The sequence below is a fragment of the Dermacentor andersoni genome, chromosome 1 (assembly GCF_023375885.2).
Source record: "Dermacentor andersoni chromosome 1, qqDerAnde1_hic_scaffold, whole genome shotgun sequence".
Taxonomy (NCBI): Eukaryota; Metazoa; Arthropoda; class Arachnida; order Ixodida; family Ixodidae; genus Dermacentor; species Dermacentor andersoni.
In genome coordinates this window covers 119,436,815-119,456,255 of record NC_092814.1, presented here as the reverse complement: position 1 = coordinate 119,456,255, position 19,441 = coordinate 119,436,815, and the positions used below count along the sequence as shown (strand labels likewise).

Below are 19,441 nucleotides of genomic sequence, written 5' to 3'. Positions count from 1 at the left end.
GCCCTCGATAAATGAACATATAGCTGGTTTTGTTTTGGAAAGCGATTCTGAAATGGGATACATTTGGAGATAAGGATCTACTTTTACTCTGCTCTGCTGGTCATTCACCTGCGGGAGGCGTCTGACGTCTCAGAAGTGGTACCACCTTATTGTTCGAGTTGTTGAATGTAGAAAGCTTGGTTGCGAGCAAACGTTTATCGAGCAGTCATCTGTATTTCTCCTTAGTTTTTCGTTCCGAACGCATGAAACCTCGAAGCTGTTTCTCATAGGCGCGTAATTATTATTATTATTATTATTATTATTATTATTATTATTATTATTATTATTATTATTATTATTATTATTATGACGACGACGACGATGTTATTTGTCGCAAGAAACGCCACACTTTGCTTCAGTGCGTTTTCCTGGCACAGGCCGAGCGTTCGCTGGAGGTGTGCCACGCTGGTCTTCTGTGGATGTCGCCTGGGCCAGCCAAGAAGGGTGCGCAGCTGTGATTGGCAAGTTGGTGGAGGTGGGGGCGGATGGCGGGACATTCCTAAAGGACGTGCGGTCCATTGGTTTTCCCGAACAGTGGGGGCAGGTGAGAGGGCAAGTAGAGCTATAGATCTGAGGCGGAATTTACTAAGCGAACTTACGAGCAAATTTTGGCGTAAGGAAAATCTTACGAAAAACGCGCATTCACAAAGCTAAAGCTGTTCGTAAGATCAGCAAGCTTGCGACGCCCGCCGCTGCGAAGAAGAGCGCTGTGGTCTAAAAAATACGTATATGTAAATGTTAGCACAGGTGCGAACTACAGTACTTTCGCCAATAGTAAGCGTAAGCCGATTCGCAAAACCTAAACAGCCGTCGCAGATGACGACTTAAGAATAAATTTTCACGATAAGGGTGTAACAGTCTTACGAAAATAATTGTCTATCTGCGCCGCTCGAGCGGACGTGGGTAAGCGTTGGAACGCGCTGTTGTGGCCGATTGGCCAGAGGCCAGAACTTATAGCGGAGGATGGCGCGTGCTTATGTCTTTGCGGCGCGCTCTGATTTGTCTTCTCAAAGTACGTTGAGTTGTTTCAGTGCTTAACTGCATTGAGTGTGTGCTGCTGTGGAAGGCAGTAACAATAATGCTGTACGGGCGAACTTCTGCTGAATGTCTGATAGGCTGTGTTTCTGTATGCGCGCAATAGCCTGAATTTTCATACTTGTCATGACACTGTATTGGCTGTTAGCAAATACAAGTGATGTCCATCCCTGACAATCGTCAAGTTTGTCATTGATCTGTTTTCAGCACTTCTATCATATCTTTCTTTTTTTCTAGTTTGAACTTTCTCTTGCTCATAGGGCTGGGGATTTCCAACGTTTTGAGGCTCTAATTTACCATGGGAGAAAAAGCAATAAAAACACCTAAACTTTATTAATTATCAAAACTTGTTGCTGTTGTATTCCGTGCTGTGAGCCTCAGCCTTCTATTATATCGCTCATAGTTTCAATTCAGCACTAAGTTGAAGCGACGTAGTGTCTTTGGCCACGGTTTTGCGTACGACGGATGGCAATTCTGTCTATTACATGAAGCGGGATGTCAATACGATGACATATAAAAAGAGAAATGGCGAATAAAATCACGTACCACCATTGATACGAAAATCATGTGGACTGCCTAAACAAGAGTGATTCTGTGAAATAAAATGCACACACGCACGCACGCACGCACGCACGCACGCACGCACGCACGCACGCAGATTTATATTTATGTAACCACACTGATGAATGTCACTAGAGACACTTCGCTCTTGGTAAAAAAGCGCGCAGCATAACGTTCATAAAGACGCCTCTAAGTTCTTGTTTTCCATGCACGAAGGCCAGTAACAGGCAACATGCCGTGGAAAGACCAGACGACAAAGAAATTCGACAGCAGACGACAGCCATTGTCGTCTTACGATTGGCTGAAGATGCGTATTCTAAACCCCAGACTAACATCAGTCCTGGGTGAAATGACGTCACACACGTCTTTCAGTCGCTTCGTGCGATGTTCTTTCTATAGGTTCATCTTCTCACTTAAGAAACTCTTCATAGGCGTTTGTGAACTCAGCACAAGAATTTTCTTCCAGCCGGCGACAGTCTTCTGGTGCTCCGCGCCTGCTGCACAGTGGTCAGGTCAGCATGAGGGCATGAAAGCACAGTGGCCTGGTAACGCGCAGTTAACTATGGGAAGTGTGCACAAAGCTAAGCGTGGTCACTAAAACGCGTCGTATCAGCAAGAGCAGCATTCACGTCGCTCGAATTATGCTGTCTTGTCTGCTCTCCCGGCGGCGCACAGTTCGATGACTTAATTTAGTGCGTTTCGATGAAGCCACGACATTTGTGCGTAACTAGCGGTGCAAGTGCATATCGTATGGACTGTACTGAAGGAGTGAACGAAGTTCACATCAAGGCCGTGATGCTTGCCGCATGAGGCTGGCAACTCAGTAATTCTTTCATTTATGTGTAACTTCCATTTTTACGTTCAGCCACAGCGTACGTAGCCGCAAGTTCTCAGGCTTCGACTCTGCCTCAGTGATAGTCCCGGCTTCACTTGCTTTAATTACCCGCAAGAAAAGTGGAAAAATACTTATCGAGAAAACGTACAGGCAAGGAGACACCATCTCCCCAATTCATTGCGTGCTTGGAAGAAGTATTCAGGCTATGAGACTAGGAAAGATTACGACCGGCATTACCAAATCGTGACCGGGAGCTCACCGCTTTCGTTAAAAAGTGCACAATCATTCCGTTCTTCAAGTGCTATCATATGGGGCAGAAACTTGAAGGTTAACAATGAAGCTTGACAGTTAAGGACCGCTCAAATAAGAGATGAAACGAAAAATGTTAGGCGTAACGTTAATAGAGAGGAAGCCAGCGGTGTGGATCAGAGAGCAAACGGGGTTATCGTCGTAGTTGAAATTAAAAGTAAAAATAGGAGCTGGGTAGGCCGCGTGATTCATAGGGCAGATAGTCAGTGGTCCATTAGACATGCCGATTGGGTGCTAGGGGAAAGGAAGCGCTGTCAAGGACGGCAGAAAATTATGCGGGGCAATCAAATCAGGAAATCTGCAGGCATAACTTGAAATCAGCTAGCGCAGGTCAAGGGCAATTATATAGAGATCACTGGGAGAGACCTTCGTCATGCGGCGAACGTAAACGTACGCTTGTGAAGCTTTACAACATCCGAAATTCGTCCGGCATTTTTACGAACTGTTGATCTTGAGCCGCAGTTCGCTTCGTAATGCGAGGCCGCATTCGCATGTTTACAGAACGGCGTCGGGCGCCGCTTGAATACCACCACCCCCAACCTTGGCTTCGTACTACACGGTGTGATCACTTTTAGGTTTTACTGAAATTTTAAAAATCGCCTGTTGTAGATGATATAATTCTAGTCCTTAAGCTGGAATATTCGAAAAGGCGGACGCTACTTGCACGAGAACTCGAAACACATATTCAACTAATTAACAATAAATCAGTAATGAACTTATTAATTAATTCTTTTACGGCCCGTGTGCCTATTTACGAATTGTAGCCGGAGGCAAGGCGTACCCACTTGGAATGAAGTGCGTCAATGTCGCAAGATCGACGACTTCAACTGGTCCGAAACCAGTTCGAATGTTGACCCGCTCTGTGCTTCGTGTACGGTGCTGTGCAGTACTCTGACGTGGACTTGAGCGTGTGTTCTTATGAGGCTGGTAAATTTATGGCAACGTTGGCGCAGAGCATCGTGGTGATTTTGATCGATTACCCTTGATTCCTATTAGGTGCCACTTGGGCTATGACAGACAGCGTAGTTAGGTGCTCCAAAGCCTGACATCACCAACTTATGATTTATTACCTGTTTCTAAAACTGATGTGTACGCGCATTTGTGCATTTTGCCTCTGTCGAAAAGCGATCACCGGAACCTTCTAAAACAAACTCTTGACCTGGTGCGGGGCATCATCGGGTTTTATAAGAGGAGGAGAAGTCAAGAAGAGGCGATGAACGCTGATGCGTTGTCAGCTGATACGATGTTGATACACAACTGGCCCTAAGGCACTAATAAGAAAGTTAATTAACGCATTTTTGTCAATAAGTTTTCTGAAGCTCACATTATTAGCGGCAAAGCATGTGCACATTGCCTAGGAACTCCTCTGCAAAAAACGCCGCGCTCGCAGCGCTTGTAAAATTTTTTAAATAAAAAAATCTGTATGGTCTAAAAGAACAAAGACGCCCTATATATGTTCGCTGTATTGATGCGGGCGCTGTTATGATTGGGGTTAAGCACCCAGTGTAAATAGGATTATTGAAAAACCATGCCTAATCGGAGAGCGCAGGGTAGATCCAAAATTTCTATGGGTGTCTCAGGTGGTTCCCGGTCTGACTGGCGCCTCGCAGTGATTGTTTCCCGGGCGTCTGCGGCCTGCCGAGAGCGCCACGCTGCCCAGTAGTAACGTCGGTCGAGGTTCAAGTTACCGGCGTCGCCACAGCGGATATAATCTCTGTAGGAACAACTACGAGATTGCGGTCGCGATCCAGGACGGCGATGCTAGCACGATGAACACTGGCACCCACGTCTACATAATAGATTGATTATTGTGGTAGTGTTCTCGTGATAAACTTTTCGATGAACTCGGTTCTCTGCTTCCTCCGTTCTCGGTTTTCATTCGGATCCATGTTGCGAGGCAACGCACTTCGTCGAGGAGGTTGGCCCCTTGATGGGAAGGGGTCTGATCACGCGGAGTGCCCCAGGCTCTTTAGAATCTGTACTCCCTGCGACGTGTTTCTGAGCCTGTTGATTTGATTTGAAAAATGGGCGATGATGATTTTGTCTAGCATATGGTATGTACCTGTTTGGAGAGGCGCATCATTGCTAGTACTTAGATGTGTAATTTATTGAGCTTGGCCGCATATTGCAGAACGTTGCTCGTCATTAAACTTTACAATAATGGGACAATTCTCCTCAGGTTTTTATTGCCTATTCTGTGCACGCCTTCTATCTTCCCTACTTAAATACCAAGGTGACTTGAAACAAATTCACTTATACGTTTTTCCATGTCATTCTATTTTTCATTCGAGTGTTCCGGAACGCCTTTAGATATAAGACTATTTCATCTTAACCGGTTACTTAAGTCGCCAACAACGATGTTATCTTGTTCTAGTTGCTTTCAGTCGGAACTCTTGAGATACGTTTTCACCTCTTCTAGCACCGAGCCTATAGTGGAGACGTCGGAACTTTTGAGGTCAGCGTTTATGTCGTTTAGGACTGAGCTTACAGCAGTTACACCTTCCCGCAGGCTCTCAATCCCATCGGGTAGTTCCTCCAGATTCGACATCACTTGTTTGCCTATCATTCAGTCTACTTGGTTCATCCTTCAGAAATTTCTTGTTTGAAGGCACGAAACCTTAAACTGAAGTCATTAACTGGCCTCTCTTGTCTGGTCCTGGGGTGGTCTCAACGTCCTCAGCTCGAAACATAAGTTGCCGTCCTGGACCTGCCTACGAAGTGAAGCATATAAACGTCTCTATGCGTAAACGGCACCAGGAGTAGACGTCTCTCGGGGTGTCGAACGCGGCTGTTCTTCGATGCCAATGACGCGCTGCGGTTGCTTAGTGGCTGTGGTGTTGAACTGCGGAGCACGAGGCCGGTGGGCTTGAATCCCGGCGAGGGCGGCTGCATTTCGATGAAGGCGAAATGCGAAAACACCCGTGTATTTAGATATAGCTGCACGTTCATGAACCCCAGGTGATCCAAATTATTCCGGAGTCCCCCACTACAGTGTGCCTCATAATCAGAAAGTGGTTTTGGCATGTAAAACTCGACATTTCTTTTAATTGTGTACCAATGCGCTTTCGCTACTTGCAGCCACGTTTATGTAAGATGTACCACGTGCACACAATCACCTTGTAGAGAGGGGACAATTCTTTCCCTGGGCTTCTTGTTTTGCTGTCTGACGTAGTATTTCTAGTTTTATCTAGCAAGATACCTTGCTAGTTAAAACATATAGTGCCACAAACATTCAGGGCTGTTTCATTTTTGAACCAAACAAGGCGACCACAGAAACTGAGGGTGGTGATTACTACGCAAACCATGATAGTATCACAGGTCAATACGCAATAGTAGTACGCGCTTCGAGATGGTTCCAAATTGTGCGACTACAGCGCCGCTACAGCGTTGTATGTCCATGGCCTGACGCTTCCTCTAGCGCTGCTACCCAGCTCGATCCGTTGAGTTCTTTCACGTCCATGTAACGCATTCTCGCGACAATTTTCTTGCGCTTTGTCATGAAACACCGCTGAACCACGTGCTGCGCTCCAGCTGATCAGAAATCAAAAGTGCCATTCTGTGGTTTTCTGTAACTTCAATCTGATCAAGGCGGATGGCCAAGATGGGGTTTTAGAGTCAAGAAAGATCTATAGACACGTTCTGGCTGAAAGGACGGAAAAGTTGTCCTTGACATAAAGATATCTGGATAACCTGCAACCAGATAATCAGATAAGAGCAGCTGCAGCACAGACACACAGCTTTTCCAGTGTGTCTATAATATAGTCTCTCACGGGACACGTTACGTTTACCTTGACCGTATTGTGATGTATCTCACATGCTACGTACGTAGGACAGCATGATGTAATCTCTGGAGAAACTTAACAAGCCTCTTGTACGCCCAGTCCATCCCGCTTACTCTGATTGTTCTGCACAACTTATCGGGGTTTAATGATCACAGATTAGCTAATACGATATCCCGCAGCCTCATAATATGGCTCGGAATGCCTCTTTTAACGTTCGGCGCACTTTTCACGTCCAAAGCAAAGGAACCGTCATGTTAAGGCTCTCCGCAATTCAGAAACATATTGCCAGCCTGGAGAACTGCCAGCACGGCAGCGCTCCAGAAATTATCTTTTCAGGGCAAGTTTAGTCATGCATCTGGGTGAAATTGTGACATAATTCGATCTAATCAGAATGTAATGTTCCTGGAATGCTTCTGCAGTTTAGAGATGTGGTTCAAGTGGAAGGTATGAAACATTCGACGTGCTACTGAAACTACCGGAAGACAATGCAAGCCCTGGTAGCATGAACTACACGTCTACAGCCGGATCAATGTTGCCGTCACGGCTGTGCACCTCCGGAGAGAGCAGAGTCTATTCTTACTACATATGACCTTCGTGTCATCGTATAACCTAAGCTGTCTGTACTGCAGAAGTGTCACGTGGCGTGGTGCATGTCTTGCTCCTTCCGCGACATGTACCTCAGACTACCCGTGCTGCTTCTGGAGCCATATCGGGCCCTCTGCTAGCTGCACCACAACTCTCGTTTGTGAGTTTCCTATCTTCACTTCGGTTTCCTTCATAAGACCACCCCGTCAACGTCTAGCCATCCTTCTTCTTATTATTTTTTTTTTTGCATCATTGATACGCGGGCTTGTTATGCCTGGTGTCAATGCGAAGACTGCCAGAAATTACGAAAAATAGAGCCAGATTTGGAAAGCGGATTGTAGGGACCAGTGAGCGGCAGAAAACAAGTTATGTGTTCTAATTTGCCGGCTACTTAGTTAAATCTAATAATTAATATATTTAATTAGGGCACCTGCATGTCTATACTGACAATGTAAAGTTTGTAGCTACAATTGGGTTATCTCTTATTAGTTCTCGAGTCGTGCGAAATGTCCTTCTGCAAGGCCCTGCAGCGCGAGAAAGTTTCTCTTTCTACTGGGAAACTGAAACTGGGTGCTTCAGGAGCGCAGGAAACCACGTGCTCAGCAAACGTCAGGCGTTGACGTTTTCTGGCGTCTCCCTGTCTGCGCCACGCAAGACGAACCATCTTTCTTATTTCGACGTGGTGATTACGGCTCGAGGCGAGCCCTCCCCTCACACGTCATCGATGCGGCAAAACGAAGCTTAGCGCGCACTCGCCGTTCGGTCATGCTCGTATGGGTTTTGCTGGGCGACGAGTGGTATCGGAGGCTTTTTTTTTTTTTCTGATCACTTTCAGCTCCTAAAAAAGTTATGATCTTGACGTTTGTGACCGTTCAAGTGAGCATCTAACTTGCCAGTCATAGGTGATGGCCGATGTTGAGCAGTGCCGACGTAACAGTGAAGCCAAGGGCACGCCAAGAGCCGTAAATACCTCGCCGAAATAAGGAGAGGTGGTTCGGCCTGCGTGGCGCCGACTGGGGAGACGTCAGTGGACGTCAACAGCTAACGTTTCTTGTGCACGTGGTTCCCTGCGCTCCTGAAGCACCCCGTCTCAGTTTCCCATCAAAAAGAGAGAAACGTTCTCGGGCAGCGGGGCCTGCAGGAGAAGGACTTCTCGCGCGGTTTGGCAACTGATGCGAGATAATCTCGACAGGACTACAAGCGTTTCATTGTCAGTAGGCACGTAACTGCGCTAATTAATATATTAATTGTATGTAACTAAGTAGTGAGCAAACTACGGCACATAACCTGTTTCCTGACGTCCGCCGGTCCCGATAATCCGGTTTCTAAAAGAAAAACGCATTTTCTTTATCTTGAACGATCCGCCTTCAGGAATTTTCGGCAATATTCGCTGTAACGCCCGGTGTATCTCTAGCTCTTGTTATGACGCAGAGATCTCATTCTAGGAGGCCTTCTTCAGTCCCACATACTTATGCGCACACCTTCATCGTCATTCGGATATCCATCAGTCAAATGCCACCAGCGTAACCACCAACTAACCGTCCACTCTATAGGCATCAGAAGTTGTGACGACCTCTCAAAGTATGTGCCATGTTACCACAAATGTTTTGCGTAATGAAGCATAATAGACCCGCTAGCTGTGGCGACTCAGAGGCTATTGCGTCTTGCAGCGGAGCGCAAATTAGCGGGTGCCATATTCTGCTACGACGACTTCTTGGGGATGGGGGCGAAGTGAAGACACTTCCGTGTGCTTAAGAAAGGCAAACGTTACATTACATTTAGATGCGCATAGAAGACCCCGGATGGTAAAAAATTAATCTGGAGACCTAGAGAGCGGCGCCTCTCATCACCCAGGTTAAACGCCATCTATTGCAGAATGGAGAACAAGGATCGGTGCGTTTTTCCAGCACGAGGTAAGATGCTGAATTTTCCCGTAATTCTTTTTTTTTCTGGAGATGCATTACGCCGACTACACACTTGATATGCGAAGGACGTGGTTCGGTTCGACTCGTTCTCTCACATCGCTGATAACGCGCAAATGTCAAGTACCGCCGTGTCGTGACCCAGTTTATTCTCACTTGCCTCTGACGTTGCCAATATATGCACTTCAGCGGCTGCACGAATAAGCAGAGTCGTTTTAACCTGCCTGATCTCGAGCCACGTGAAAGCCATGAGATGTATAGTCAATAATGGAATACATTATTTTGAAAAAAAAAAGAAGGGGTGTGGTATACAGAAAATGATGTAAAATGCATGCGGATTCCTAGCTCAAGGGTAGTTAGGATCCATATTAAATATAACATTCAACAGCGGCGAAAAATAAAACTAAATAAAGGAAGAGAAAAAAGATCGTAGATAAATAAATACACATTCACAGAACAGGAGGCAGGCTGTTTTTTTTCTTTCCTATTAGCTGCGATAAAAGCTAAAGAAAGTGTTAGGTAAGTGACCACACAAAAGAGACAAAGACTGATAAATTCAGCACTACAGATAGCGCCTCAAACGGTCAATTGTACACGACAATTTTGTTTCAATGATGATGATGAGAAATTTTTGGCGTCTTTCGGTTCTGATGGTAAGTTGTTCCACAGGAATGATCCAATGCTGTTAAACCTTCTCTTTCCATACATGCTATGAATTTTTGGCAAGAGAAGATTTCTCTTCGGAACACTGAGTGCATTGCGTACAGAGTACAAAAAGTTCAATATAAACCTTTCTCATAAAGCCAAAGCACCTTACGGCGTCGAATAAGCTCGGGTTTTTCCGAGACATACATTGTAGTTAGACAGAAGAAGAACTGACAGGCGTACTAATTCGTTCCCAAACATAATAATAATAATAATAATAATAATAATAATAATAATCAAAGGTGTTAATAAATTGCCGAGGAACAAACTCGAGGGTCTTGGTGCTGGCGCACTTGGCCAAACGATGCACAGGAAAAACAGTGCACGCCCACACATACACATACACACGTACACACGCGCGCACACATAAAAAGAATAATGATAATTTCGTGAATACAGATTTTAACAGACCATAAAATGTGTACACGAAGAGAATAGAAAGCAAAAGTGGAGAAACGGAAGAAACGATTACAGAATGACGGAACACATAACAGTTTTTGTTCAGTTATTGAAATTCCACTGCAACTCCTTTCAGGAAAATATTAACATTAGGAATGAAGATATCCAGGCACTCTTAATGGGCGTTGTATGTCGTCTGCACTCTAGATAGAGGGTCACAAAAATCTGAAGGCTGAAAGACGTGCTGTTTCCTTGTGCCTTTCTGCGGAATATAAAAGCGCTCATTATAGAAGGCAGGTTCGAGCAGCAGATTTTTCCATGTATTAATTTATGGAGAAGAATAACACCTGATTTGTTGCGTCTACAGGTGAGGGTAGGTAACGTGAGTGCCTGTGTTAGCTCTATAGAGATGGAAGTCTTTTGATAGAATGGATGGTTAAATATAGATGTGAACTTTCTTTGCACTCTTTCGAGAAGTTCACAATTAGACCTACAAGTGTCTCCCCAAACAACGGAGGCGTACTCAAGAACTGGAAGGCATACGCTTTTATATTGAAGTTACAAATGGCCCAGGTTGTTTGAAGTCTCTCCTCACCCGACATACTGTGCCGAGCGTTCGAAGTGCACGCTACCTCGTCTGTTGAGCGTGGGGCGAGAAATTCGGAGAGCTATCGAAGTACACTCCAAGGTCATTTGTTCCGTGAACTCTTGGCAGGAGAACGTCTTTAACGCTATAAAGAAATAAAGTCCTGTTAGTCTTCCGCGTAAAGCATACAATTCTAGTTTTTATGATGATAATAATAATAATAATAATAATAATAATATGATAATGATAATGATAATAATAATAATAATAATAATAATAATAACCAGCACAAAGATCGGTCGTGTTTTGTCACTTAACAGCCGCTCTTCAATGCCTCAAATCGGCTTTACGTCATCGTAGTGCGAACATTCGAACAGATTGCACTCAACATAAGAGAGGAAAATAAATCGCACTTTTGAAAAAGCCCACGATATCATCTTTTAGTGGCTTCCGGGTCACTGTGGCATTGTGGGTAATGACTTGGTTTATAAGGCTGCCCGTTGCGCCCACGAAGGCACCCAGACGCTTCCAAGTTCTTTATTGAGGAAGGACGCCGCAAGGAAACTTCGTCTGTTTGCTCGCACAAAACACGCTTCCTGGCGTTTTCGTGCCCTCGAGCCTTTGCTACGGCTGCAAGTACCGATTAGCCCCACCCGCTGATTAGCAACACTGCTGTACCGCCTCTTGCTTGGAGATGTGTTTGCGAACGCTTGTTCTTTCCGTTCTTGGAGTGGTCGACAGTTCGACGGGCGGCCATTGTCGATGTCAGGAAAGCATCGAGCTGCTGTCATCTACCTGTCGTCGGTACGACGTCCAGCGTTTCTCGCTCCAGACCGCGTTAAGCCGGCTGGGATCCGCAACATTATATTTTCTGAGTCGAAAATACTGGTACCATGACGAGATCCGTCACATGGCACAAAAAAAAAAAAAGCTGTTCGCGGACTACTGCTGTTTGCGAAGATTACCGCTGAAGTGAAGACCGTTTGTTTGCGCCGTGCTTCCTCTTGCGTGGTCGCCGTACTTCTCTCCCCTCGGTTCCTCTTTCCATTCCCCTCTTCCTTACCCCTAGTGTAGAATAGTAAACCGGACGTTCATCCGGTTGACCTACCTACCTTTCCTCTAATTCTTTTTTCCCTCTCTTGGCTCCCCTGCATAATAATGTACGCTATGCTTAGTATAATATATACAGTCATGCTCAAGAAAATGCCTCCACTCCATCAAAACCTCGATGAAAAATGATTAAAAATTAACAACCGCAATCCACAAAACGATAGCGACTATGATGTATTTAAGGCTGCGTTTCACGTTTTAGACGAGAACGCACAAGTACGTGTCATTCCGACGCCCCCTAAGAATCAGTTAGAGGCGAGAAGGCCCACAAAGCCAAGACTATGCTTCGGACGGTCATATCTAGAGAAAAGCAAACAAATAGAGCCAGGACAGACGCAATTAAGCCCCAGGAATCATGACATAGGGCACGGGTAAAAGCCGCTTATAGTAAGCGAAACTGCATGGCTATGACAGGGAAACAAGTAGACGCGAATACTCTTCGAATTCGGGCACCTTGCCATATGCTATAGGGAATGTTGACTCTAATGAAGCCTCTCGTTTAAAGGAGAGAACACAGTGGAATTCTTCAGCTTTCAAGATATCACCCGGGGTGAGCGTTCAGTTCGTATTCTTTGGGAACGAAGTGCCACGTACGCTTGTCACAATACCGATGTTTTTCGTGACACCACGCAAACGGCACAAACTCCCGATCTATTCCCGATCGTCCACATAATACAGCCGTATTTGTTGCCTGTCAGGCGCAGCAGCTCAAGGAGCACGCAGTGCACGTCTCATTATGAGGCACGGAAGGACGGACGGCCGCTGCCCGTGAGCTTTGGGACCCTAATTCTCGGCGTTGCAACCATGCGTGCTTCATTCATTTCGTAACACTTCATTATATTGATTCACAGCTTAGCATCAGCTGTAAGACGCATCTGCGTACTTATACGTTACATGCACGGCACCATAACTGTTACCCTCAAATTCATTCATCCTCTCTCGCAAGTCTCTTTCCTTGCTCCTCCGTTGTCACCACCCAAGGATCTTTATCTATTGTGTGTCATCTATTGCACGTACGCACAACAGATACCAAACGTTCACGGAAGCTGAAGGTGCAGCCAAAAAAAAAAAAAACTGCCGGACGTTTAGTTTTGAAAGTACGGCGTCGTATACGATCCGCGGTGTGTTTCTCTAGTCCTTGTGATTTTCGTCGAAAAGTTATCTGCGAAATAGGGTGAATCATCAGTATGTTGAACAGCGTGAGGTTTTCCTGCCTACCATTACCATTCTTGTAGTGGCCGTCATTGGTGCTTTTCTTCAGCTTTCGTTATACCTGATGTACTAATTGCTGACGAGGATCCTCTTTCGACGTGAAGGTGCAGTGCTTTTTCGCATTATCTACTTTTATAACGTGAAAGTACTCTACGAATTAGTCAAGTTCTTAAAACAATCACTCTCGAGGTCTAATTAACACCATAAATCTATGCGTGGACTATGAAGACTGGCGCATTGGAGTCCTCCGGATTAATTTTGACTACCCTAGAGTTCTCGAGCGTTCAACGGAATCTCTTGTTTTATTTATTTATTTTCATTTTGCTTCGTGCGAAAGATATCTTCCCTGTTGACAAATTTTTAAAGCATACTTTACCCGTTTGTCATATATCCTAAGTGCCATTTACTGTAGAGATCAAAGGGAAACCGAGAGGCCGGTTTCGGTTAACCACAACTGCATAAAGCCAACAGACAATGAAGCCAAGGAAAGCATTGTGGAGATTAGCTGTTGCTGAGATTGAGATGTAGAAAAAAGTGAGGAAAGGGGAAATTGAAAGTGGACGAAAAGATAACTTACCGCCAGTGGGAGCCGAACCAACAACCTCCGTATTACGCGTGCGTTACAATAATTGCGCTACCGCGACGGCTATCAATTCGGCCACTATCTTGCGTATTTATGTGTGCTCCATTTATCTCCAGGAGTGCTTTTGGAAATAAATAGGATGTCCACATCCGCCCGCCATGGCCCTGAGTGGCGCTGGCTAACACTCCAAGGTCTAGATAAAGAGCACATAAATAACTAAGATAATGCCCGTATTGATAGCCGTCACCATAGCACAATTGGTATGCGATCTAAGAAAAGAGACGAAAGGGGGTTATCCAGGTTACTCCTTTAGGGGAGTAACTCACCTGCCGCAACCATTCGTCCTTCTGGGGTGTAACTGCAAGGAGATGAACTGTTGCTCCCCGTGTGGTTACTCCTTCAAGGACTAGCAGCTGCTCTTTTCCGTTGCTCCTCATAGGAGTAACGGTCATTCTTTCCGACGCGTCTCAAAAAAGCAATGAACTAAATGAGCCATTTCAGCAGCAGCAGCAAGCAGCAGGAACAGCAGCAAGCAGCAGCAAGCAGCAGCGAGCAAGCAAGCAGCAGCGAGCAAGCAAGCAAGCAGCAGCAGCAAGCAGCAAGCAGCAGCAAGCACCATCAAGCAACAAGCAGCAGCAAGCAGCAGCAGCAAGCAAGCAAGCAAGCAAGCAGCAGCAAGCAGCAGCAAGTAGCAGCAGCAGCAGCAAGCAAGCAAGCAGCAGCAAACAGCAGCAGCCCACCTAGTTTTCTGCCGTCCTCGACTGCGTTTCCCTTCTCTTGGCAATCATTCTGTAACCCTAATGGTCCACCGGTTATCAACCCTACAAATTACATGGCCTGCCCAGTATCATTTTTTTCTCAATGTCAATTAGAATATCGGCTATCCCCGTTTGCTTTCTGATCCACACCGCTCTCTTCCTGTCAACGTTACGCCGAACATTCTTCGTTCCATCGCTCTTTGCGCGGTCCTTAACTTGTTCTCGAGCTTCTTTGTAAATCATCAAGTTTCTTCCCCATATGTTATCACCGATAGAATACATTGATTGTACACCTTTCTTCTCAATGATAGTGGTAAGCTTCCAGTTAGGAGCTGACAATGCATTCCGAATGCGCTCCAACCCCTTTCTATTTTCTGTATATTTCCTTCTCATTATCAGGGTCCCCTGTGAGTAATTGACCTAGGTACACGTAGTGCATCACAAACTCTAGAGGCTGACTGGCGGTCCTGAACTCGTGTTGCCTTGCCAGACTGTTGATCATTATCCAAGCAAGCAAGCAAAGCAAAGCAAAGCAAAGCAAGCAAGCAAGCAAGCAAGCAAGCAAGCAAAAGCAGCAGCAAGCAGCATTTATCTTTGTCTTCTGCATATAAATCTTCAACCCTGCTGTTACACTCTCTCTGTTAAGGTCCTCAATCATTTGTTGCAACTCGTCCCCAGTGTTGCTGGACAGGACAATGTCATCTGCAAGCCGAAGGTTGCTGAGATATTCGCCGTTGATCTTCACTCCTAAGCATTCCCAGTTTAATAGCTTGAACACTATTTCCAAGCATGCAGTGAATAGCATTGGAGAGATGGTGTCTCCTTGCCTGACCCCTTTCTTTATAGGTAGCTTTCTACTTTTATTGTGGAGAATCAAGGTAGCTGTGGAATCTTTGTAGATATTTTCCAAGATGTTTACGCAAGTCTCCTGTACTCCTTGATTATGTAATGCCTTTATGACTGCTGGTATCTCTACTGAATCAAATGCCTTTTCGTAATCTATGAAACCCATGTAGAGAGGCTGATTGTACTCTGCAGATTTTTCGATTACCTGATTGATGACATGGATGTGATCCATTTAACAGTATCCCTTCCTGAAGCCAGCCTGTTGGTTGTCTAAAGTCTAGTGCTGCTCTTATTCTATTAGAAATTATCTTGGTGAATATTTAATACAATACTGGAAATAAGCTAGTGGGTCTATAAGTCTTCACTTCTTTAATGTCTCTCTTTTTGTGGATTAGTTTAATATTCGCATTCTTCCAGTTCTCTGGGATCCTTGAAGTCGTGATACATTTCGTATAAAGGACCGCAAGGTTTTCAAGCATGATGTATCTTCCACCTTTCATTAAATCGACTGTTATTCCATCTTCTCCTGCCGCTTTTCCTTTTCTCCATTTCTTGTCTTGCAAGGCCCTTCTAACTTCTCGCTCGTTATAGAAGGAGCATCTGTAACCTGTTCATTACTACTTTGAATGGAGGTACCGTGGCTGCTCTGGGTACTGTATAGGTTAGTATAGAATTCTTCCGCTGCTTTTACTGTATCATCAAAACTGCTGATGATATTACCCTGCTCATCTTTAAAGGCATACATCTGGGCTTTTCGTATGCCAAGTTTTCTTTTCACTGGTTTCGTGCTGCGTCCATCTTTTACTGCTTCCTCAGTCTTTTTGAGGTTATAATTTCGAATATGCCTTACTTTCACCTTGTTCATTAGTTTTGACAGTTCCGCGAATTCTACCTGATCTCTTGGACACTTTCATTGGACACTTTCATTGGACACTTTCATTGGACACTTTCATTGGACTCTTTCATTGGACTCTTTCATTGGACACTTTCATTGGACACTTTCATTCTTTGTCGTTTCTTTATGAGGTCTTTCGTTACTTGGGAGAGCTTACCTACTGGTTGCCTTGAGGCCTTACCTCCTACTTCAATTGCTCCTTCTGAAGCCAGTCTAGTGAATGCTTAATTCATTATCTCTATGTCATCTGAATCCATCTTTTTGAAGGATGAATATTTGTTTGCAAGCACTAGCCTAAATTGGTCTGCTTTTACCCTTACTGCGTCTAGGTTGGCCTGTTTCTTCTTGACCAATTTTGCTCTTTCTTTCTTCATACTGATGTGAATTCTATACCTGACTATCCTTTGATCATTTTACCCTGCCTAACGCTTCTACATCCTGCACTATGCTGGGATCGGTAGAAAGTATGAAATCAATTTCATTTCTTGTTTCAGTGAGCCATTTATACGCTGATAAAGAAAGATTGAGCTGAAAAAAAGAACGAAAAAAAAGTGCCCCAAACTAGGACTCGAAGTCACGTCTCCAGTTCGGAACTCTAACCACTACACCACGGCTTCTTTTTGCTTTCTTTTTAAGCACTACACGCGGCAACTATTTTTTGCTTTTATCTTACATGGTATTTATCGCGCCATCACATATGCGAGGGACGTACTACACGCGAAAAACGTGTGACCACTAGCCAACACATCTCGTATTCATAGCCTAGAAAGGACCTATAAATCACGATGAGCACACCATGCATCCCATAAAAACTACAAGACGATGACCAAAGTGACAATAATATGAAAGCAGCAGCCAACGTTTCGACAAGTGGACTTGTCTTCTTCAAAAGACAAGTCCGCATGTCGAAACGTTGGCTCCTACTTTCACCTTGTTCTCGCTTTGGTCATCGTTTTGAATTTCCATCTCCCGCCATCCCCGTGTTTTCCCCACAAAAACTACAAGTAGTCTTGGACTTAGAAAAGTGGCAATGGCAAGCAAATCATCAAGAGGTGGTTCTAGTCCGGTTGAAACTTTGTTAAGTCAGGCATGCCCTCGAAGTGACCATTCATTTGAGCATACTGAAATTTCGAAGAAACAATGGGTTCAGCGTTTCCGTCTAACATGCGTGTCTTCCATAAGCTATGTAATCCAATTAGGAAAAACATGCCAAAAGGCACGTCTTCTCCGTGGGGTGCAGTCAAGTATCGGGTGGTATATGCTGATTCAAAATGAAGTCATCTTAAGAGTTCTTTGAAGCACATCCCAAAATATTCCATCTTTACAACATATGAAGCAAAGCTCTGTGGTCTCGGGCACATCGCGAAGGCGACAATTCGCAGTTCTTTCTTTTTTTTTTAAAAAAAATGTTTTTCTTATTTTGGTTGCCCAAAAAAGGCGTTTTTATATCTACACCACAGCAACTCGATTGGCATGAGACGATACTGAGACCAAGTTAAGCATATGAACGTAGGTGCGGCAACACAAAAGAGACGGCATTTTCTGTATGCCATGCGGGAAGAGCCTAACGGTGCGTGTACTTGCAACCATAAGCGACTGCAAAGAGAAAGCTGCCCGATTGTTCTTAGGGCGATTTCAAGTGAGACACATTACGTGATGTACGCGTAGCGAGCGCAGACGGGGCACGCAAGACAACAGAGAAGGCTCTGTCGCTTATCGTGCCCCGTTTGAGTTGCGCGTCGCTTCACTTAAGTTTGTGATCTCCTTGGAACGGAACGAACTTAGGTACCATCGGCCATGAAAATCTGCCAGCCCATCAGTGACATCGTTCACTTATAGTGTGCAGATGAACTGCATGGCTCCTAACATTCCATCTTTTAAATTTCACGCAATTTTCTCACGAAGAGACAAAGTGCTGCTTTGCATGTAGTTCAAAAGACATTGCACGATCTTATAGACGTTATTCACGATTTATAGACAATACCGTTTTCGCCGCATCACTCGACGACACGGGGGCAAACAGCGGAGTGCATACGGAGGAACTGTTGCCGTTCGTCCTCCCGTTGCTCTCTTTCCGACCAGGGACTAAACACTTGCTTTCCGAAATTTGCACACGGCCCGTACACTCCTGCAGTTAGTCGGATGATGACGATGATGGTGATTATTTAATGGCATCCCCTTTGAAATGGGGCGGTGACAAATAGTCACCTAGCCTCCTTGATTAATCACGTATGCTACACTTGTTTTTTTTTTTTTATCTAGCATTTTTGTATACATTTCCGTAATCTTTTTTTTCTCCCTTCAAGATATACCTTGTACCGCTTGCAATGGATTGTAAGAGATGAATCTCTTCCCAGCTTTTTTTTTTTTCCACCAACACGCTAAACATCTCTTGCTTGCTTGTCTCGACTGCTGACCGGTTGACGCTTCCGTCCACTTTAAACCCAAACGCTTCTGGAAGGTGTACGTTACCTACGCTTCTCACTGGGGGAATCCCTTGGCATTCCATTAGGATGGCTCAGTGGTCTCCGGATTTTTTGCTGCCGCATACACAGGTCTCTTCTTAGTTCCGAATATTGGCTCCGATATTTTTTTGTCCTTAGGCAACCGATCCGAGCCTCAGAAACTGCTTTCGTCTCTTGATGGGCGAAAGCGCCCTTTTTAAGACTAACTGTCCAGTTACTCCCGTTTGCCCCAGATTTTTTCTTAGGACAACGCGCGCGTAACGCGGAGGTTGTGGGTTCGATTCCCACCAGCGGCAAGTTATTTTTTCATACAGTTTCATTTTTTTTCTCTTTTCCACTATTTTCTACATTTCAGTCTCAACCGCAGCTATTTTCTCCTATGCTTTCCTTGGCTTCATTGCCTGTTGGCTTTATATGGTTGTGAATGTACAGTGCAGCAAGTTTTACATTTTAAGCATATCAAAAGAAAGATAAAAGGAAGTCTCCTCTCAACGTACAACGCTTCAATGAACATGAAAGAAGTAGCAGCACGACACAATTGCAGAGATCAAGCCTCGACCGCGATCATGGGCAGGGAACGACCGAATCCAAAACTAGCTTTATAGCTAGCAAGCAAGGCAGCTCAGTAGCGCAAGAAAGACGAATCTCGCTCTTGCGGTACAATTCCCAACGCGCTCCGCAGCTGATAATCTGCTGCCGCAAAGTATAATCAGATAGCCAAGCTCAGAAACTGAGACTGGGCGCATGGTAGCATAAATCTCGACATAACACAATGGGACCGTTTATGCATTTATGTAACATTTGCACTTGCATT

General features: G+C 44.9%; 1 long non-coding RNA gene across 2 annotated transcripts in view; it reads right to left on the bottom strand.

Moving 5' to 3' along the window:
* LOC140216501 (uncharacterized) overlaps positions 1-19,441 on the bottom strand; it is a 111,882-nt gene that overhangs the window by 55,377 nt on the left and 37,064 nt on the right. For both annotated transcript variants that reach the window (XR_011893181.1, XR_011893182.1), the window contains exon 2: positions 10,768-10,903. This is a non-coding gene — a long non-coding RNA (uncharacterized lncRNA). The remainder of the gene's footprint in view (positions 1-10,767; positions 10,904-19,441) is intronic.